The sequence below is a fragment of the Sminthopsis crassicaudata genome, chromosome 3 (assembly GCF_048593235.1).
Source record: "Sminthopsis crassicaudata isolate SCR6 chromosome 3, ASM4859323v1, whole genome shotgun sequence".
Classification (NCBI taxonomy): Eukaryota; Metazoa; Chordata; class Mammalia; order Dasyuromorphia; family Dasyuridae; genus Sminthopsis; species Sminthopsis crassicaudata.
Genome location: NC_133619.1, coordinates 257,854,904 through 257,874,449, shown reverse-complemented (window position 1 = coordinate 257,874,449; position 19,546 = coordinate 257,854,904). Strand labels below are relative to the sequence as shown.

Below are 19,546 nucleotides of genomic sequence, written 5' to 3'. Positions count from 1 at the left end.
CACAAAATTACTGCACTGATGGTAAATTTTTCAACTTAAAAAGGCTACAAGCCAAAACTAAAGTGAAGGGAGGGCTGGTAGATGAATTTTTGTTTGCAGATAATTGTGCAGTTAATGCAGCCTCCAAAGCTGAGATGCCACAAAGTACAGATTGATTCTCTGCTGCTTGTGCTAATTTTGGCCTAATAAATTAACAACAAGAAAACACAGTTCTTTTTTTGGCCTAATAAATTAACAACAAGAAAACACAGTTCTTCTATCAGCCAACTCCACACCATCCTTATGTGGAACCATCAGTTACAACAAATGAAGAAGTTCTGAATACTGTGGTAAGTTCACTTATTTTGAATGGCCACATTGATAATGGTGCTAACCAAGATCATTGCCAGAGCTAGCACAATGTTTGGAAGAATCCAAATGAAAGTGTGGGAGAGCAAAAGTATTAAACTGACTACCAAATTGAAGGACTATAGAGCTGTTATAGTGACTTCATTATTGAATGCCTGTGAAACCTGGACAATATACCAGTGTCATTCAGGAAACGAATAGCTTCCATTTGAATTGTTTTAGGAAGATTCTGAAGATCACTTAGCAGGATAGGATACCAGACACTGAGGTCCTTTCTCAAAATAAATAGCAATCATTCAAACTCTACTGCAGAGAGAGCACAATTCCATTGGTGACATTATTCGTAAGCCTAATGTATACTTGCCAAAAAGACTATTTTATGGAGAACTCATATAAGGCAAGCACTCACAAGATGGTCAGAAAAAAGTGAAACAAGGACAGTCTCAAGGTCCTAAGCCTCAAAGTCTTAATAATTTTAGAATTGATTGTATGATATGGAAGACACTGGCACAAGACTGCCTCACATAGAATGCCTTTATTAGAGAATGTGCTGTTCTTTATAAGCAAAGCAGAAATAAATTAGCTCAGAAGAAATGTGAGATGAACAAAATTAGAGAATCCACTCCAAATGTTCTTAGTGACTATTTGTGTGTAACCTATGGGAGAACATTTCCACGTTTTGGACATGCTAATTTGGCTCTAATATTTTAATGTCATTTCAGTCCTCTTTGAAAATTAAGGATAAAAAGAAAGCAACAATATAGACTTCAGGGAACTGACACTTGGGTGAGAGCTTTCTTGGGTAAGTTTTATTTTTTAATCTTAATCAGCAGTCTCCCCCCCAAAATATTTATTTATAAAGAAATGTGTGTAACCTATAGTAAATATTCAGATATTAGAAAGTGCCAAGGAACACGAATAAAATAATATTCAGATCTCCTACCCAGGTTAACAGTACTATACAGAATCATATATCAAAATTGCCAATTTAAGTATTTGTTTTGCTTCCCAAACATGACTTTTTTTTGATACATAGCACATAGGATTTGCATAACACATACTATGCCTTAAAATTTATTAATATTTATTTACAAGAATAACTCATCAGTTAGCAAAAATTAAGGCCATGAACACATAAACATAGCAACAATTACAAGAAATACTGACTAATTAAATTGTGACCACTTCTCTCCTCCATGGACTTGTCTTGGTTCCCTGGAATGTTGACTAATCTTTGATTTTGAGTGTAGCTGTTTCTGCTCTTGCTTTTCACTTGACATCATTGGGTTCCTTCAATCCAATAATAGTCTCTATGTTGATTATTAACATATAATTCAAAGGAAAATTTCCAAGCAGAAATTTTCCAGGGATCCATTGATAGATAATGTTGCCAGTCATAACCATCAACAACATAGAGATTAAAAAATTGTTGTTATGCTCAGAGCTCAGTTTATTATGCTCAGACCAACTTTACACAAAAATCAGTAAGGTACTAGCAGCAATTTCAGTGACCTTATATAATTATTTGTTAAATAGATAGGATGGGCACAGGGGAATTTTCCAGGAAACAGAAGAGGAAGGTAATAATTTATACATCAAAAAAATGGATGGCAAAAAAAAAGGAAACTCTGTATCAGATAAAATAGGACTCTTACAAATACTACCACAGAGTTATAGATCTCAAACTGTAAAGTTTCAGTCAGATAGCTGAAACTAACCAGTTAACATCAGGACTATAATTAAAACTGTTTGTTAAAGAGAAATAGCTTTATTATGACACCATAAAGTGGGTAGAACTCTCCACTAATAGGGAGAAATGGGGGACTTTTTACAGGAAATAAAATAATCTCAGCAATTGACAGCTATACCTTGAACATCCAATTGTATACAGAAACTATGGGTTCAAAATTATCTTGTCAGGGGCAGGTAAGTGGCACAGTGGATAGAGCACCAGCCCTGAATTCAGGAGGACCCGAGTTCAAATCTGATCTTAGACACTTAACACTTCCTAGCTGTGTGACCCTGGGCAAGTCACTTAACCCCAGCCTCAAAAAAAAAAAAAAAAAAAAAAGATCTTGTCAATGCTGCTTCCTATGGTTTACTTAGACAATAGGTTGTTAGCAGGAAAATGGTCTTTTTCTGTGATCTTATTTGCCCCATTACCCTGAGTTTGATATAGTAGCAATCCTTTGTGACACCAGCATGTCACACCATGAATTCTAATGCTGATGATAAATCAAGAATTGATTCACAACAGCTTCAGGTGGTCCCTGGGTTCTACAGGCACATTCAGGCACTACATATTGGTTATAGATTCCTGCTACAAATCAAACTTACCTCATTGTTGCTGTTATATTCTTACTACCATTGCTACAGCTTTTTTGTCCAGTCACTGTTTCAAGTATCAGCCTTGTTGTAATGTCTCTTCCTAGAGTAGACTCCCAGCAATTGTCTGTTTTCTCCTCCAGCAGAATAACCTATTGCCTCTAACCTCTGTAAGCTCTTTGGCTTTGTCTTATTTTATTTTTCAAAGTTAAAATTAGGATAGTATCTTTGTGAACTCTTGTATTTTTCAGAATTGTGGTTGCATGATCACTATGACTCTGGTTGTTTATTTTCAGATTTTGGTTATATATGTATTCACAGAAAGTTATATAATAATAATGATACTTTGAAATTTTAGATCCATCAAAATATTATCAAAATAAGTCTTTACTACTCTCCAATGATATTTGTCCTCCCATTGCTAGAAAGAATCCCTATCTATTAGCATTTCCCCTTCCTTCCCACCCTCCATGAAGGTTAAGCAACATTCTTGTTTTCCTCCAATCCCCAAGAAAAAACTCCAAATACCAAAACTTTGTCCCCTAGATTTAAATGTAAGAAGTGACTAAGACTCAATCTATGCCTCCCTTGGCATAAACTTTCTAGGATGCCTTTACTTTCTGGTTATTTAAGGACATTAAAAAAAAAAAGCCCAGCCACATGGAATTGGGGTCCTTAAAACTTGGTGAATGTCTAATGACAATTTGAGTCATTACACTATGCCCTACTGATTAGGCAAATATGGAGCTTAGGAAAGGATTTAAGAGAAGGCAGGGGAACCTTCCAAAAATTATCAATCCAAGTGCTGCTGCAGATATCTATTATTGTGCTAAAGGTAACTAAACCTTTAATTTTTTAATAACAGATTTTTATTTTCAAGATATATGCAAAGTTTCAACTTATGTTCCAAATTTTTTCTCCCTCCCTTCCCCACACCCCTCCTCTAGATAGCAAGTAATCCAAAATATGAATAAACTTTTTATTAACTGTTGAAATGAATTAAATTTGTTTCCTCTTATTCTAACATCAAATCTAAAATGAAAAGGAAATTAGTCCTTTACACTATCTTGAAATAAAGAACCATGAGATGCCTATCAATTGGAGAATGATTGGGTAAATTGTGGTATATGAATGTTATGGAATATTATTGTTCTGTAAGAAATGACCAGCAGGATGAATACAGAGAGGCTTGGAGAGACTTACATGAACTGATGCTAAGTGAAATTTGCAGAAGCAGGAGATCATCATACACTTCAAGAACAATACTATATGAGGATATATTCTGATGGAAGTGGATATCTTCGACAATGAGAAAATCCAATTCAGTTCCAATTGATCAGTGATGAACAGAATCAGCTACACCCAGAGAAGGAACACTGGGAAATGAATGTGGACTACTTGCATTTTTGTTTTTCTTCCCAGGTTATTTTTACCTTCTAAATCCAATTTTTCTTGGGCAACAAGAAAACTGTATAAATATGTACACATATATTGTATTTAAGATATACTTTAACATGTTTAACATGTATGAGACTGCCTGCTATCTAGGGAAGGGAGTGGAGGGAGGGAAGGGAAAAGTTGGAACAGAAGTGAGTGCAAGGGACAATATTGAAAAATTACCCATGCATATGTTCTGTCAATAAAAGCTATTAAAAAAAAAAGAAAGAAAGAAGGAAAGAAAGAAAGAAGGAAGGAAAGAAAGAAAGAAAGAAAGAAGAAAGAAAGAAAGAAAGAAAGAAAGAAAGAAAGAAAGAAAGAAAGAAAGAAAGAAAGAAAGAAAGAAAGAAAGAAAGAAAGAAAGAAAGAAAGAAAGAAAGAAAGAAAGAAAAGAAAGAAGGAAGGAAGGAAGGAAGGAAGGAAGGAAGGAAGGAAGGAAGGAAGGAAGGAAGGAAGGAAGGAAGGAAGGAAGGAAGGAAGGAAGGAAGGAAGGAAGGAAGGAAGGAAGGAAAGGAAAGAAAGAAAGAAAGAAAGAAAGAAAGAAAGAAAGAAAGAAAGAAAGAAAGAAAGAAAGAAAGAAAGAACCATGATTCTGAAGAAAATTGATGTGAACATGGCAAAACAATGTATTTTGCTAAGTGTGGTGGGAATATTTCATTGAATTACAACAGCCATGTTCTATGCATGGGACAAAAAGGACACTATTCCTTTTCATGCTCTTCCAAGAAGTTATGATATTTACAATGGCTAAAGAGTCTTTATGTAAGATCCAACTCACTTCCAGTTGATCAAAGATGGACAGAAACAACCACACCCAGAGAAGGAACACTGGGAAGTGAATGTAAATTGTTAGCACTACTGTCTCTCTACCCAGGTTACTTAAAGCTTCAGAATCTAATACTTAACGTGCAACAAGAAAATTAGATTTACACACATATATTGTATCTAGGTTATACTGTAACACATGTAAAATGTATGGGATAGCCTGTCATCTAGGGGAGGGAGTAGAGGAAAGAAGGGGAAAATTTGGAAAAATGAATACAAGGGATAATGTTATAAAAAAAAATTACTCATGACCTAGGATATACTATAAAATACTATAAAATATTTAATATATATGGGAATGCCTGCCATCTAGGGGAGGGGGGGAGGGAAGGAGGGGGAAAATTTGGAACAGAAGGGAGTACAACGGATAATGTTGTAAAAAAAAAATTACCTATGAATATGTACTGTCAAAGAAAATGTTATAATTATAAAAATTAATAAAAAAATTTTTTTAAATTACTCATGCATATATACTGTCAGAAATTTTTTATAATTATAAAATTAAAAAATAATAATTAAAAAAAAGAGTCTTTATGTGGCTCACTGTATGTGAGGCCAATAAAACTTATTCCCATCAAGTTTGGCAATAAATTAATTGATCCTATTTGGGTTTCATCAATCTTCTTAAACAGAAGGAACTTTTACTCCAGGAGTAACTTGTATTTATTATTTATTAAATTATTATATAATATTTTATTTTATTATATATCATATTATATATTAAATATATAATTATAACATATTATTATATATTAAATTAAATTATTAAAATCTTTTTTTTTCTTTTGTGAGGCAACAGAGAGGTTAAGTGACTTGCCTAGGATCACACAGCTAGGAAGTTTTAAGTATCTGAAGTCAGGTTTGAACTCAAACCCTCCTGAGTCCAGGGCTGGTGCACTATCCACTTACCATCTAACTACCCCTCCACAGGTTTCTTACACAGATAAAATCACAGATCCATATTTCCCAATTTTTTTTTTAAAACCCACCCAAACATATGTGTTGAGTGTCATTTTGCACAATGTTACTGTTATACTTTAGGTAGATAATGGTTTATATAGACTTTTGTCAAGTGGCAAGCAAATCTAAAACCATATGCCACATAACTCTCTGCCCTTCAAATTTCAAATAGATATGCAAAGGAAATATAAAAAAGCTAGAGGTAAGGTAGGGTCTGGACCTATGATTTCACTGGTATAGGTAAGGTGAAGAGGGCCAGTATTGAAAAAGTCCAAGTATAGGAAGAGTCTAGTACAGGTATTATTTGAGATTTACTCTCTGTAAGGGCATCAGTTCAAAGCACTGGCTCATCATCTCCTAACAATGAATGAAAGACATGCTCCATATAACTTTAGGATAATCCTGGTGAAGAATACATGTAACAGGAACAAGGTATCATGAACTATATAATTTATAACTTTACTATGATAAGTGCATTGTTTTTGTTAGTTACTGCTATTTACAACTGTTAATGTTACTGCTTAAAGTTAATGTCAAACTGAAATGTCAAAGTATGGTATATACATTAACCCTGGAATATACCTAGTGCCACCTGGAAATATCTGGTGTTAATGCAAAATTAGTTTAATTCTGGTTTTAATCTTGGCATTAATGTAGCACTAGCTTAAAGAATATATAAACTCTGACTCTCAGATTAATAAATGGACTTCTCAACAGATTCCCTCCTGACTGGTAGGTATATCATCATATCCAAACTCATCCAATCATCCTATTCACTGGAGCTGGACTCCTATAGTAAGGAAACGCCACAGTTCTACCAATGAAGGTCATCACCTCCTTTGAAACTAACAATGTTATGATCAGTTCCGATGGACATGGTTCTCATTAACAATGAGACGATTCATGCCAATTTCAATGAACTTGTGATGAAGAGAGCCCTCTGCACCTAGAGAGAAGACAGTGGGAACTGAACGTGAACCACAACATAGTATTTTTATTCTTTTTGTTATTGTTTTCTTGCATTTTGTTTTCTTTCTCATTTTTTTCCTTTTTGACCTGATTTTTCTTGTGATAGTTGTGATAATAATTGATAGTTGTGGAAATATGTATAGAAGAATTGTACATATTTAACACATATTGGATCACTTGTCGGTTAGGGGAGGTATAAAGGGCTGAAACTCTGAATAGGTGCATTGAAATCAGACAACAGAGCACTTAAGGCTAATTACCTAGTGGACAATACTCTACTAGCATATGCTTGGAAAATGGCCCTTCTCACTATTCTGTGCTGGCCCAGTCGTTTGGTATATACAGATAATTGTAGGAGGGATTAGGGGGTGGAGTAAGACAAGCCAGTGTCATTTTGGAGGAGGAGGAGGAGGAGAAGGGAGGTTGGTGGCAAGCCTCATGGAGGTTTGTCTGTCTCCTTTACTTCTCTCCCTAAAGATCAAGGACTTTGCTGATCCTGATTCTGGCGGATCCTGAGGTCAACAGAGAGCTAATCCAGATATCACAGGGAGGCAGTAAAAGGAAGAGAGAAAAAAAAACTAACACAAGCTTTTATAACAGAGAGTGTTGAAAATTACCCATATTTTGAAAATATGAAGCTTTAATTAAAAAAAAAAAAAAAAAAAGAAATTTATAATCTTAGTCAGCTATCTAAATCATGGAAAGGTTAAATTGTCCTGTGTTACACAGCCAGTACATGTTGGAATTGTAACATAAAAGCCAGAATTTTCTATCCATTACCCCATGTTGCCTCTCATAAAAGGTCATATCAGAAAGATATAGGGGCATAGAAGTATGTACCTTTCTCAACTATGACTAAGAGAGAAAAGAAATAGAGATTCCAATTTCAACTACATGAAATTAAAAACAGACAGAACAAAATAAGTCACTTTTCTCAATGCTAGATATCTTTAAGATTGAACTGCATACAGAGTGAAAATTGTTGTATTGTTTTCAATCTCTTTATGACTCCATTTGGAAATTTCTTTAGAAAGATACTTATAGTGGTTTGCCATTTGCTTTTTCAGCTCATTTTACAACTGAGAAATTGAGGCAAACTGGGTTAAATAACTTGTCTAGGACCATATAGCTAATAAGGGTCTGAGGCCAGACTTGGCCTTAATTAAAATTAAAATTGAACTTCCTGATTCCAGGTTCTATCCACTGTGACACCTCCCTAGGTTGTTTCCTCACCTGGGAATTCCTTATATAAGTAAAATCATAGATCTAATTCCCATTCTAAAATTTAAAAAGTCTGTGCATATGTAATATCAGTGCAAGTATATAAGAAAAAAGACATCAATTGGAGGGGAAATTTTTGTCAGATACCTCTGATAAAAGCCTGGTATAGCCCCCCAAAAAAGGAAACTAACGCAAAATTAATACAGACAACAAAGACCATTGTCTAATAGAAAAGTTGTCCAAAAAAATCAAAATAGTTTTCAAAAGAATTGCCAATTACCATCAAATATGTGAGGAGATGAGAAGTTAGGTTTCCACAGATATCAAAACAGGATGAAGGGAGGGGGTATCTTGTTAAAATATCTTCAACTGATTATCCTGTGAATCAAGGAACTGGCTAAACAACAAAGTTCCAGTCAAAAGGACTCAGGCTTAAACCAACCCAAACCAGCTAGGATCAATAAAAGAACACAAGCCTTTCGATATATGGAATGGATGAATAAAAAGGATTATAAATCGACCAATTGTAACTTTGATTGGATTAAGCCAAACAATTGTAACTAACTCTGACTATAAATCCAACCAATCTGAGCCTTGAAGGGGAGCACAAAGGAACCCAACTAACAATATAAAGCTTGTTCCTGATTCTGTATTTAGTATGTCTCCCTTGGGAGTATACCTGCTTCTCATACAAATTGAATAAAGAATTCCTCTTTCACTCTAAAAAAGTGTTCATTGTAACACTACTCTTGGAAAAAGTGCAAACAGGGAAGCTGTGGGCAGCAGCAGCGCATTCCAAGTTTACTCCCTGATCGTGCTAAATTCTGCCAAGGTCTTTTGATAACAACTTGGGGGGTCATCTGGGACCCCTTGAGATCCCTAGATGGCTGCCACAGAGGTGATTGGATGAAGAGCATTCCTACTAACTTTTTGCTGATCCTCAACTCTCTCCTCTGGCTCCTGAGGATCCTGCACACAGGATCCAAGATATCAGTGTTGGCCTAGCAGAGTTACTAAACAAATCCAGGAAAGAGGAAACTGGCTAGCTGAACATCCAAATTGATATACAAAATAAGTATAATAAATAGGAGCAGCTAGGTGGATAGAGCACCAGCCCTGAAGTCAGGATGACTTAAATTCAAATCTGATCTCAGATACTTAATACTTCCTAGTTGTGTGATCCTGTGCAAATCACTTGACCCCAATTGCCTCAGCAAAAAAAAAAAAAAAAAAAAAGAATAATAAATAAAATTTGGGCCAATAGTACTTTTTGTTGGTCCAGGATCCTACCCTAAACTAGACCAGCCCTGTTAAGAACTTTAGGAGGAAGAGTCTTAGGATGGGAAGGAAAACTAATAGACAAAGGCACCTGGGGAAGAGGTAGGTGAAGACTCCCCTCCCTGGAATTGTCCAAAATAGTCCATAGGGGAAAGAATAAAACTAGAATTAAGTAAATATTAGGGTATTCTAGGATCATGAAAGTGTGGAAACATTCCTCTAATAGGAGGTAAAATAGGAAAGGAACAATTCTGTACTAAATAGAAAAAAAAATTAAAGACTGTGTGTGTGCGTTGTCTTCTATTTTAAATCTCAGTCAGCTGTAATACAAATAAGAAGATATGGCCATCTAGGACTTTTTTTTAAAGCTTGCTTTCTCTTTGTTTCTGTGCTCTATCTCTGTTTGCCTCTCAGACCCCTTTCAGTCTAAAATTTATTTCTCTTTATGATTCAAACTAAATTGAATTTTTTTTTAGAGATAAAAACAGCCTCTAAGCTTCTCTCTTTTGGAGGAACTGAGGAATAGCCAGGTCATCACTTGAGATGATATGTCCAATCCAGCCTCTGCAAAGAATGGTTGACTTTCCAAAATCTCCACTCCATGTGCTTAGTTTCTCTCTAGATGGATTCCTGCATCCCTGAGCCCCAGAATCCTAAAATTCTTTCCATTGTAGAAGGGTATGGTTTATCTGCACATGGCTAGGGGAAATCTAGAAGAATCCACTTACATTTTGAAATCTTTTCCCCTTCTCTATAGAAGCAGTAAAATACAAGCCATCCACATGAATTTGGGAGAGAGTACAAAGTTTGGGGGGAGATCAGAGCCACTGCAATTTTGCTCCTAGGAGCCTGTGTCTCCATTTCAAGTCTCAAATGGTTTACTGCCATTTAAAATATTTTAGGGAGTCTAAAAGAGTGGATTTTTTGAGAAAAAAGATGAGTTTTCTCTCAAAAATGTAAACCAAATTTTTGCATATTTAAATTGTTTATGATTAGAATTACTTTCAGTTGGTTCACTTGGGAATAAGATTTTAGAAATCTGTATATTAATATTGAAGTATTGCTACTAGAAATTTAAATCTGTATTTGACTTATAAGCCAAAAAAAAAAAACAAAAAACCATGGGGCTAGTGGTATTAAAACAGAGTTCTCTGGTAAATTACTGAAAGAGATCACATGTTTGTATATTGTGCAATTTGTAAAAATTGTATGAGATATACTTTAAAATTCTGTCAGCTCTGCTGCATAGATGATATAAACTTTGTGTGAATTGGGAAACAACTGAAAGGTAATTGAGTTTGAATGGAACATCCAGTTATAATTTAGGGAATTTCATAAACTAACATACTGATTTATTTTAAAATAACTTTCCCAATTGATATGTATGTTAAAATTAGAAACTTGACAGTAAATTACATGAGATTCCTATCCATTTTTGTGATAAAATATGTTATATCTATATTTTAAGACCATCTGGCTATCTGACCTGTCCAGCAGGTCTTCAACGTGGGTCAAAAAAAGAAGGACATAGACCGAAATTAAGGCAAAAGCCTGCGGGGGCTAAGACAGCCCGGGAACAGGATCTAGAGAGAGAGAGAGGGGAGACTACTCAAAGCAATGGTCAAGCATGTCTCGTTTATTAGCTTACAGTTACAGAATTTATAGGCAGAAAACCGCAATGCCATGTATGCATAAGGATTGGGTAGCATGATAGATGAGTCAAATATTTTTGTAACATTTACCAGGTGCAGATTATGAGACGGTTAGGGGCCCAAGGACGGGGTGGAACAACGTAGTTTTGTCTATTCCATATCAGTTCTGGGAACTGTGGTCTTGACATTCCTCAGAAATCATCAGCCTCAGGGCCGTGGTGACCTGGGTTTGTTCAAGAGGGGGGAAGAGCAAGGGGAAAGGTTGGGGAAGGTTCCTGACATGTCCCCCATTTTTCTTTAATAATGAGGCACTCAGGCCTCGTGACCCATTTCCAGCAATACCGGGAGTGTAATGGCTGGTGCAGGTGTCTTAACACTCACGCAGTACAGCCTGGAGGTAGCTGGCCATTGGACGCTGTCTTAGGTCATTGGGATTGTCCATACCATCCGTGGGATTGCCACGCCAACCCCTGTCTCAGATGGATAGATCGATCACTCAAGGTTGCCCGTCATGGCATCACAATGGTCTTATAGCCGTGGCTCATTTTTAAACCTTTTCCAAAGATACCCGGGTTACATATTGCAGAGGTCAAAGTTTTTCATAAAAATGGCAAGGAACAGATTGTCAGGATCCATGAGGGGTACAGGGAAAGAGGGGTAAGGGGAGGGTGATTTCTTAAAAGCATCAGGCTTAACCAAAAACAAAGAATCATCTCAAAGCAATACATGAAGTACTCTTAGAATATTAAAAAGTAGTTTCGAGTGCCAATGCACCCGCAGTATCAATTCATGAATTACAATTCTTAGGAATACAATTGATAGCATAACACAAGGTCCTAATATCAGAGAGATACAATATGTCTCTGGAGAAGGGATATGAAATGGTGTTACAAAGCAAACTGTGCATGTATAAGGGAGTTATAGTAGGGTGAACAATTATAGTTATAGTAGGGTGAACAATTGTTAGGTTTTTTGAAAACAGAGGCAAAGTTTTCGAATTCTTTCTGCTGCCCGCCGAAGTCTGGATTTCTTCAAGAGGTGGTCATTAAAATGCAGGGGTTCGATGTTTTCAGCTTTGCCTTCTTCTTGGTCTTGTATGCGATGGTAGTATATGTGATTCTTCCTGCTAATTGCTGTATCTACTTGGGTTTTTACAAAAGATGTTAGTTTATTAAAGGCCCAGGGGCCAAAAGAGATGAGTAGAAGGAGACCTATAATAGGCCCGAGAAGGCTAGGGAGAAGGGTGGAAAGCCAAGGAGAGGTAGAAAACCAATTTTGGTACCAGGATTCTTGTTGTTCCCTCTCTTTCTTTCTTTTTTCTAGGCTATCTCTAACCTTCTGTAAGCTATTTTCTACAAGGCCTAATTTATCGGAGTAAAAGCAGAGGGTAGCACTGAGGGGGTCACTAGAAGGAGGATTAAAAAAAATGAGTTGCATAGCGGTAAACTAATATACTAAGCAGGGCAGGGAATTGATGTGTTTGGACAACAGCAGCAGAAGCTAATAAGGAGAATAAGCGCTATTATGATGACAACAGCTGCAATAAGAAGGGGAGAAAAATACATTACCCCTGCGTTGGGCCTCTGGAGCTGCCGAGTGTTGGGATGGTGGTCCGGGGTCAGGGAATAAAGCTTTTCAGGCTCCTTGGCCTATCTGTACCTGTAAGAAAGCAGAAGGGGCTTTTCTCAGGGTTTTCCCCTGGGTGGTTGAAAGGGTTTGACCAGGCGCTCAGGGAGCCATCTGGCATTCTGGGCCTGGGAGTCATAAACACATGCGTGTCCTTTTCCCCAAATTAGAACAGGGTCAGGACCATACCACTTGTTGGTGAGTGGATCTCTCCATTTGACCTGAGCATAAGTATCAGATGTAGAGGGGTGCCAGAGACGGTCTGCTGCTGACTTCCCATTATCATCCAACGTTAGGAAGTTGAGCACAAAAAGCGCATGATTAAGGACGGTCTTCTGGTTGCCAGCTCGTGAGTACAGTAATTCAGGGCCTGATTGTAGTTTATTAATCATTCTCTTTAGAGTCTGATGTGCTCTTTCCACTATACCCTGTCCTTGGGGGTTATAAGGGATGCCAGTGATATGTTTAATACCCATGTGTGCACAGAACTGTTTGAATGAGGAGCTGGTGTATCCAGGGCCGTTATCTGTTTTAAAAATTTTAGGCTTTGGTGCCATAGCCAGGGTGGCCACAACATGGCTGATAACATGCTTAGTGGCTTCTCCAGTTTGAAGGGAGGCGCAAAGGAACCCACTGAAAGTGTCAATGGACACATGGATGTATTTTAATTTACCAAGCGATGGAAGATGGGTGACATCCATTTGCCAAAGCTCTCCAGGTATCAGTCCCCGTGGATTGACTCCTAAATGTGGTTCAGGTAAGTGTACTAAACAGCCAGGGCATTGTTTAACTATCTGTCTTGCTTGATCTTTTGTGATCTTATATAGGAGTCGTAGGGTGTGAGCATTTAAGTGGTGCATCTTGTGTGCCTCAGTGGCTAGGTCAACAGGAGAGGCTAATTCACTTGTAGCTAAGAGAGCTTGTTTGGTGGCTAGATCTACTTTCGTATTTCCTTCTGTCAGGGGACCAGGAAGGTCAGTGTGTGCACGGATGTGGCAAATAAAGAAGGGGTGACTTCTTTCCTGAATCAGATTTTGTAATTGAGCAAACATAGGGGAAGCATTAGTAGAGGGCTTGATATAAGGAACAGTTTCAAGCAGTGGAACAGAATTGGCAATGTATGCACTATCAGTATAAATGTTCATGGGACCGGGGATATTCCTGAATACCCAGAGGATAGCGGCTAGTTCTACAAGTTGAGCAGATGCATAAGGCGTGTGAAAGGAAGTGAGTTTTGAGTCTATTGTGACTGCAGCTGTCCCTGATGAAGAGCCGTCAGTAAATATTAGATGAGCCTTTTTTATAGGGCTAGTCTTGGTTATACGTGGAAAGGTAACTGAATTTTCTGTAAGGAACTTAATAAGTTTATCTGGAGGGTATTGGTTGTTCAATGTCCCTTGATAAGAAATAGTGGCAATAGCCCAAGCGTCACTCCTTTGTTGGAGTTGCGTCAGTTCTGTGCTGGTGTATGGGCAGACAATATGGTCGGGATCTTTCCCAAAAATTTTTATGGAGAGGGTCCTTCCTTCTTGTAGAATCTCTGATACAAGTATGGGATAAGTGGCAAGTATTTTATTAGGAGTTGCTGAGCTATGGATCCAGAACAGGGGCATTCCTTGCCATAGCAAACCGGTGGGAGAAAAGGTTGTGGAAAAAATGAGAAGCCAGAGTTTTTTTGCAGGGTCATAGTATCCAATCTTTTGAGTGGATATTGCCTGATTGACTTTCTGTAAGGCAGTCTCACCTTCCTTTGTTATGGAGCGTGGTGAGGAAGGGTCCGAGTCTCCTTTTAGAATGTCAAAGAGGGGTTTAAGATCCCCTGTAGTTAATTTCAGATAGGGACGTAGCCAATTAATATCCCCTAGAAGTTTTTGGAAATCATTTAATGTCTTAAGATGGGCGGTACGTATCTGGGCTTTCTGGGTTATTACCTGAGAAAAATGTAGCTCAAACCCAAGGAAAAGTTGGGGGAGGGTAGTTTGGACTTTTTCTGGTGAAACTTGAAGGCCTCTCTTTTGGAGGGCTGAAACTAGACTATCAGATACCTTTACTAATTCTAATTCTGAAGGGCCTGCGATTAAGATGTCATCCATGTAATGGATTATATAGAGATGTGGGTATTTTAATCTAAAGGGGTCTACCGTTTGAGTAACATATTTTTGGCAAAGGGTAGGGCTATTGGCCATGCCCTGTGGCAGGACCCTCCATTGGAACCTAAGAGATGGGCCTATACAGTTAATGACAGGGACAGTGAAGGCAAATCTTTTACAATCTTCAGGGTTTAATGGTATGGAGAAGAAGCAGTCTTTAAGGTCTATGACAATCCTATGAAACCCAGCGGGGATTGCTACGGGGGCAGGCAAGCCTGGCTGAAGGGCCCCCATGGGTACCATGGTTTTATTGACTGCTCTAAGATCATGGAGTAACCTCCATGACCCAGACTTCTTCTTGATTATAAATATTGGTGTGTTCCAAGGTGAATTAGAGGGCTCTATATGACCCACGTCTAATTGTAGTTGAACTAATTTAGTTGCAGCCTCTAGTTTTTCTTTTGGGAGGGGCCACTGATCTATCCAGACGGGGGTATCTGATTTCCAGGTGATCTTATCCGCCTGTAGGCTGGGGGGATCAGTGGCCCTTATGAAAAAAGGTTTTGGTTTTGGAAGCCAAGGCCTGTTCTGTCTGATTGGGGTTGCAGCTGTATAGGTTCCCGAATTCCATGATTATTCTTTCCTAGTCCTTGCTTGGGAAGGAATCCTTGTCTCAACATTTGCTCTGTGACAATAGAATTGGGGCTACACATGATAATGCCCATTTGAGATAAAATATCTCTACCCCAAAGGTTGATGGGGAGGTTAGGAACTATAAAGGGGCGTACTATGCCCTTGTTTCCTTCTGCATCCTCCCATATCAGCATTTGTGTAGATTCCATAGTCTCCTGAGTCTGTCCTATGCCTTGGAGATGTGTGAGAGATGGTTGCAGGGGCCAAGAGTTGGGCCATTGGGAGGCAGAAATGATTGTGGCATCAGCCCCTGAGTCAATTAGTCCCGTAAAGGATTTGCCTTGTAGTTTTAGTTTTAAGGTGGGCCTCTCTTGTGATAAGGACTGTACCCAATATATGTCAGATGACCCAGGGTTAGATATTCCTCTCTTATTTTTGAAAGCTGGGAAGCTAGTGTCTAAAGGGAGTGGCAGTGCTTGAGCCAAACGTTGTTTCGGGGGAATTGTAATAGTGCGGTGGGGGGAAGAAGCGATGACCTTAATTTCTCCCTCATAGTCATTGTCAACCAAGGTGGGGTGAATAATTATCCCTTGAAGGGTACATGAGGCACGGCCTATAATGAGGAAAAAAGACCCAGGTGGCGGAGGTCCAAAAGAGCCAGTAGGCAAGGCTTTTGGGCCGTCCTCAGGTTTTAATACTGTGGTGGTGGAGGTACACAAGTCCACCCCTGCGCTCCCTGGGGTTGCCCTGTGGAGCTGGGGAGGAATTGGGGCCCCGTGGCTGTGTGAACAGGTCCTTGAGGGGCCCGGGGGGGGCCCCGTCTGCCGTTTCCCGGAAGGGGAGGCAGAGGAGGCAGAGGTCTTCCTTCAATATCATGTGTGGATTTGCAAGTGTTGCCCCAGTGATAGCCTTTTTTACATCTAGGGCACACAGAGGCTGGCAGCGCTCGTCTATTTTGAGCCGTATTGCCAGGAAATCCCTGAAAGTTAGAGGGGCATTGTCGGGCAAAATGTCCTTCCAAGCCACATTTAAAGCAAGTTTTCTGGTGCCCAACAGTCTGTCCTGTATTAACTGCTGCCCCTATAGTGAGTACTGCCTCTGACATGTTTTTCATGGGATCTTGCAGGGCCAATACTGCTTGAGACATTTTTTCTAGTTTGCTCATAGTAGTGTCCTGAACATCTCTGCAGAGTTTGATCATCTCATTAAGGGATTTATCCTGCCACTGGCCATTAAGGACAGCGCGGCATGAACTATTGGCATTTTCATAAGCTAATCTTTTTATAATAGGGTCATCAGCCGCAGCATTCCCTAAAGTACGTTCGGCAGTCTCTAGAAGTCTGCTTATGAATTCAGAATATTCCTCATCCTTTTTCTGGCTGATTCTGTTTAAGGGCATAAAAGGAGAGCCAGTAACAGGGAGGGCCCGCCATGCCTTATGGGCAGCGTGATCAATTTGTTCTAAGAGTCCTGTAGGAAATTTTTTCTGTTTTTTCTCTAGGGCGTATGGTCCTCTGCCTGTTAATTTCTCATAAGTCCAATCTTTATTTTTGGTTTTAAGGTTTCTTTTCTCTATAATCCTACACTGGTGGTCAAATTCAGATTGCCAGTTTATGAACTGTCCTTTAGTCAATACCGATTGAGCAACTTTCACCCATTTGGTAGGGGTCAGTAGACCACCTCTTTTAGCAGCTTCTAAGGCCGACAAGGTAAAGGGAGCATTAGGGCCATAATTTTTAACAGCTGAAAGAAGATCTTTCAAATTTTTAAATCGGGGTTTGACAAAGTCTGTTTCTTCCTCAGAATCCATCCCTCCCTCATTTTCTTCTGTTTTTTCCTCATTTTCTTCCTCATCTGTCCCTTCATCAGTATTGTCTGCTTCTTCCTCCTCACTCCCCTCTTGCGCCGCATCGGCGCCATGAGTGGCTTTTTTCTTTCTAGTAATGACGGGAAAATTAAAGGAGCTACGTTGTTTAGCTTTTGTAGGGTTATTCCTAGGATCCTTTTTAGGGCTAGAGTTGTGTTTGGCTAAAGTCTGGGAAGGCGGGGCCAGATTTTCAAGATTGAGCAAGGGGGAGGTTTGAAGGGAGGCTTGTAAAGCCGAAAATTCCTTTGTCATTTCAAGATATTGTTTCTGTAAATCTAAGGTTTTCCGCAAGGCAGACATGCGTTTGGTAATATCCTCCTGGACTAGACTAAGATCTGGAGTAACAAAGGGGTGAGAAAGGGAATTCTTAAGGATAGGAGGGGCCGAAGGATGTTGTGAGACATGCACCCCATAGGGATCGTAAGCAGCGGCTTCCTCTTCTAATTCTGCTACTTCTTTTTCAGTGAGACTCTCACTGTCTTTTCTATTTCTTGGCTGGTTTTGTTTATAGGGAAAAACAGGAAAGGCCAGGAGGGAACCTTCCAAAGGGGGCAGGGGGGATGATGAGATGGGCGGATATATGGATTTAGGTTGGTAGGGGGGCATTTCAATAATCACAGAGGGAGCCTTTTTAGGGACAGATTCTGGTGGAATAGAGCTATGTGACACGGCATGAGACAAAGGACGCAGGCAAGACTCTGCTTCTATAAGTAATTGTCTAATTTTGCCACTATTGTTTGAATCTTCTACAATGTCATTAATTAATTTCCAGAGGGTTAAAATCTTCTGGGGGACGCTTTCTCCTCCCTGGATTTCTTTTTTAATGAGTTCGTTTAGGTCTTGTCCTACCTTTTGCCATTTTCCTGGATGAATGTCAGGACCGTTTATTATAAACCAGGGGCAAACTTTATCAATATAGATAAAAAAATTTATAAGTTCCTTCTTTTTAACTTTAATACCTCTCTCTTTAAAATTTTCTTTAAGCTCTCTAACAAAATTTTCTTCCTTACTCAACTTAGATCCCATGATATCGACAGACGCGAACACTTACCTCTTTTTACTTTCGTTTCACGGAGCTCCGTAACGCCAGCAGCCTGGGGGAGCGAAATCGTCTCTGGGGGTCCGGACGGGCGGGGGGAGCGTTCTGTCGGGTCAAAGTCCCTATTTTTGAGCCTTCACGTTGGGCGCCAGTTTGACCTGTCCAGCAGGTCTTCAACGTGGGTCAAAAAAAGAAGGACATAGACCGAAATTAAGGCAAAAGCCTGCGGGGGCTAAGACAGCCCGGGAACAGGATCTAGAGAGAGAGAGAGGGGAGACTACTCAAAGCAATGGTCAAGCATGTCTCGTTTATTAGCTTACAGTTACAGAATTTATAGGCAGAAAACCGCAATGCCATGTATGCATAAGGATTGGGTAGCATGATAGATGAGTCAAATATTTTTGTAACATTTACCAGGTGCAGATTATGAGACGGTTAGGGGCCCAAGGACGGGGTGGAACAACGTAGTTTTGTCTATTCCATATCAGTTCTGGGAACTGTGGTCTTGACATTCCTCAGAAATCATCAGCCTCAGGGCCGTGGTGACCTGGGTTTGTTCAAGAGGGGGGAAGAGCAAGGGGAAAGGTTGGGGAAGGTTCCTGACAGCTATCACTTATGAAAATTATGATATTGTCAATTATTGGGTAGTACAGTGCATAGAGTTCAAATCTGATCTCAGACACCTAAAACTTCCTAGCTATGTGACCCTGGGCAAGTCACCTAATCCTAATTTCCTTGGAGAAAAAAAAAAAAAAAGACATAGTCACTAACTTATTTGTGATTATTGTTATAATATTGCAACCTAAAATTGATAGTATGTGTGAAAAGCCCACAATAACTCTAAAGCTAGAAAAGAGGGGGGTTAGACTAAGTCCTTGCTCTGGAGTCCCTTTCCCTAATTTATAAACTTGCCTAATTGTTTCTTGAAACCATTTTGCTAACAAGGTTACCAGCCCTATGGGAAAAGCTTGGTCCTAGGTATAAAATTCCCTTGCTCTGGTGAAATAGTTTTAAATTTTCTTCACTTTTGAATTTATGAAAATTCTTGATTAGGATTTTTGGAAGTACATTTGAAATTTAGGATTGAAAACTGCATACTAGTTATTTGCATAGTTTCATATTTTTACTTTAGATCAGTTGTCCCAGGAAGATGATGGCATAGTCTATCCTTCCCCCATGGGATGTGGCTTCTCCTTAGCATGAGCCTGAGCCCTTTTCTTGGAAGGAAACCTATCATCCCAGAGAAAAGCCATGAGTTACTCAGAGGGATGCCATC

The 19,546-nt window shown here is 39.0% G+C and overlaps 1 long non-coding RNA gene across 1 annotated transcript; it reads right to left on the bottom strand.

Annotated features, from left to right (window-relative positions):
- Positions 1-10,978: 10,978 nt before the first annotated feature.
- On the bottom strand, positions 10,979-18,568 carry LOC141561227 (uncharacterized). Its single transcript, XR_012487994.1, has 2 exons — positions 18,283-18,568; positions 10,979-12,674 (listed from the first exon to the last, which is right to left on the bottom strand). It is a non-coding gene; the product is annotated as an uncharacterized LOC141561227 (long non-coding RNA).
- Positions 18,569-19,546: the final 978 nt, after the last annotated feature.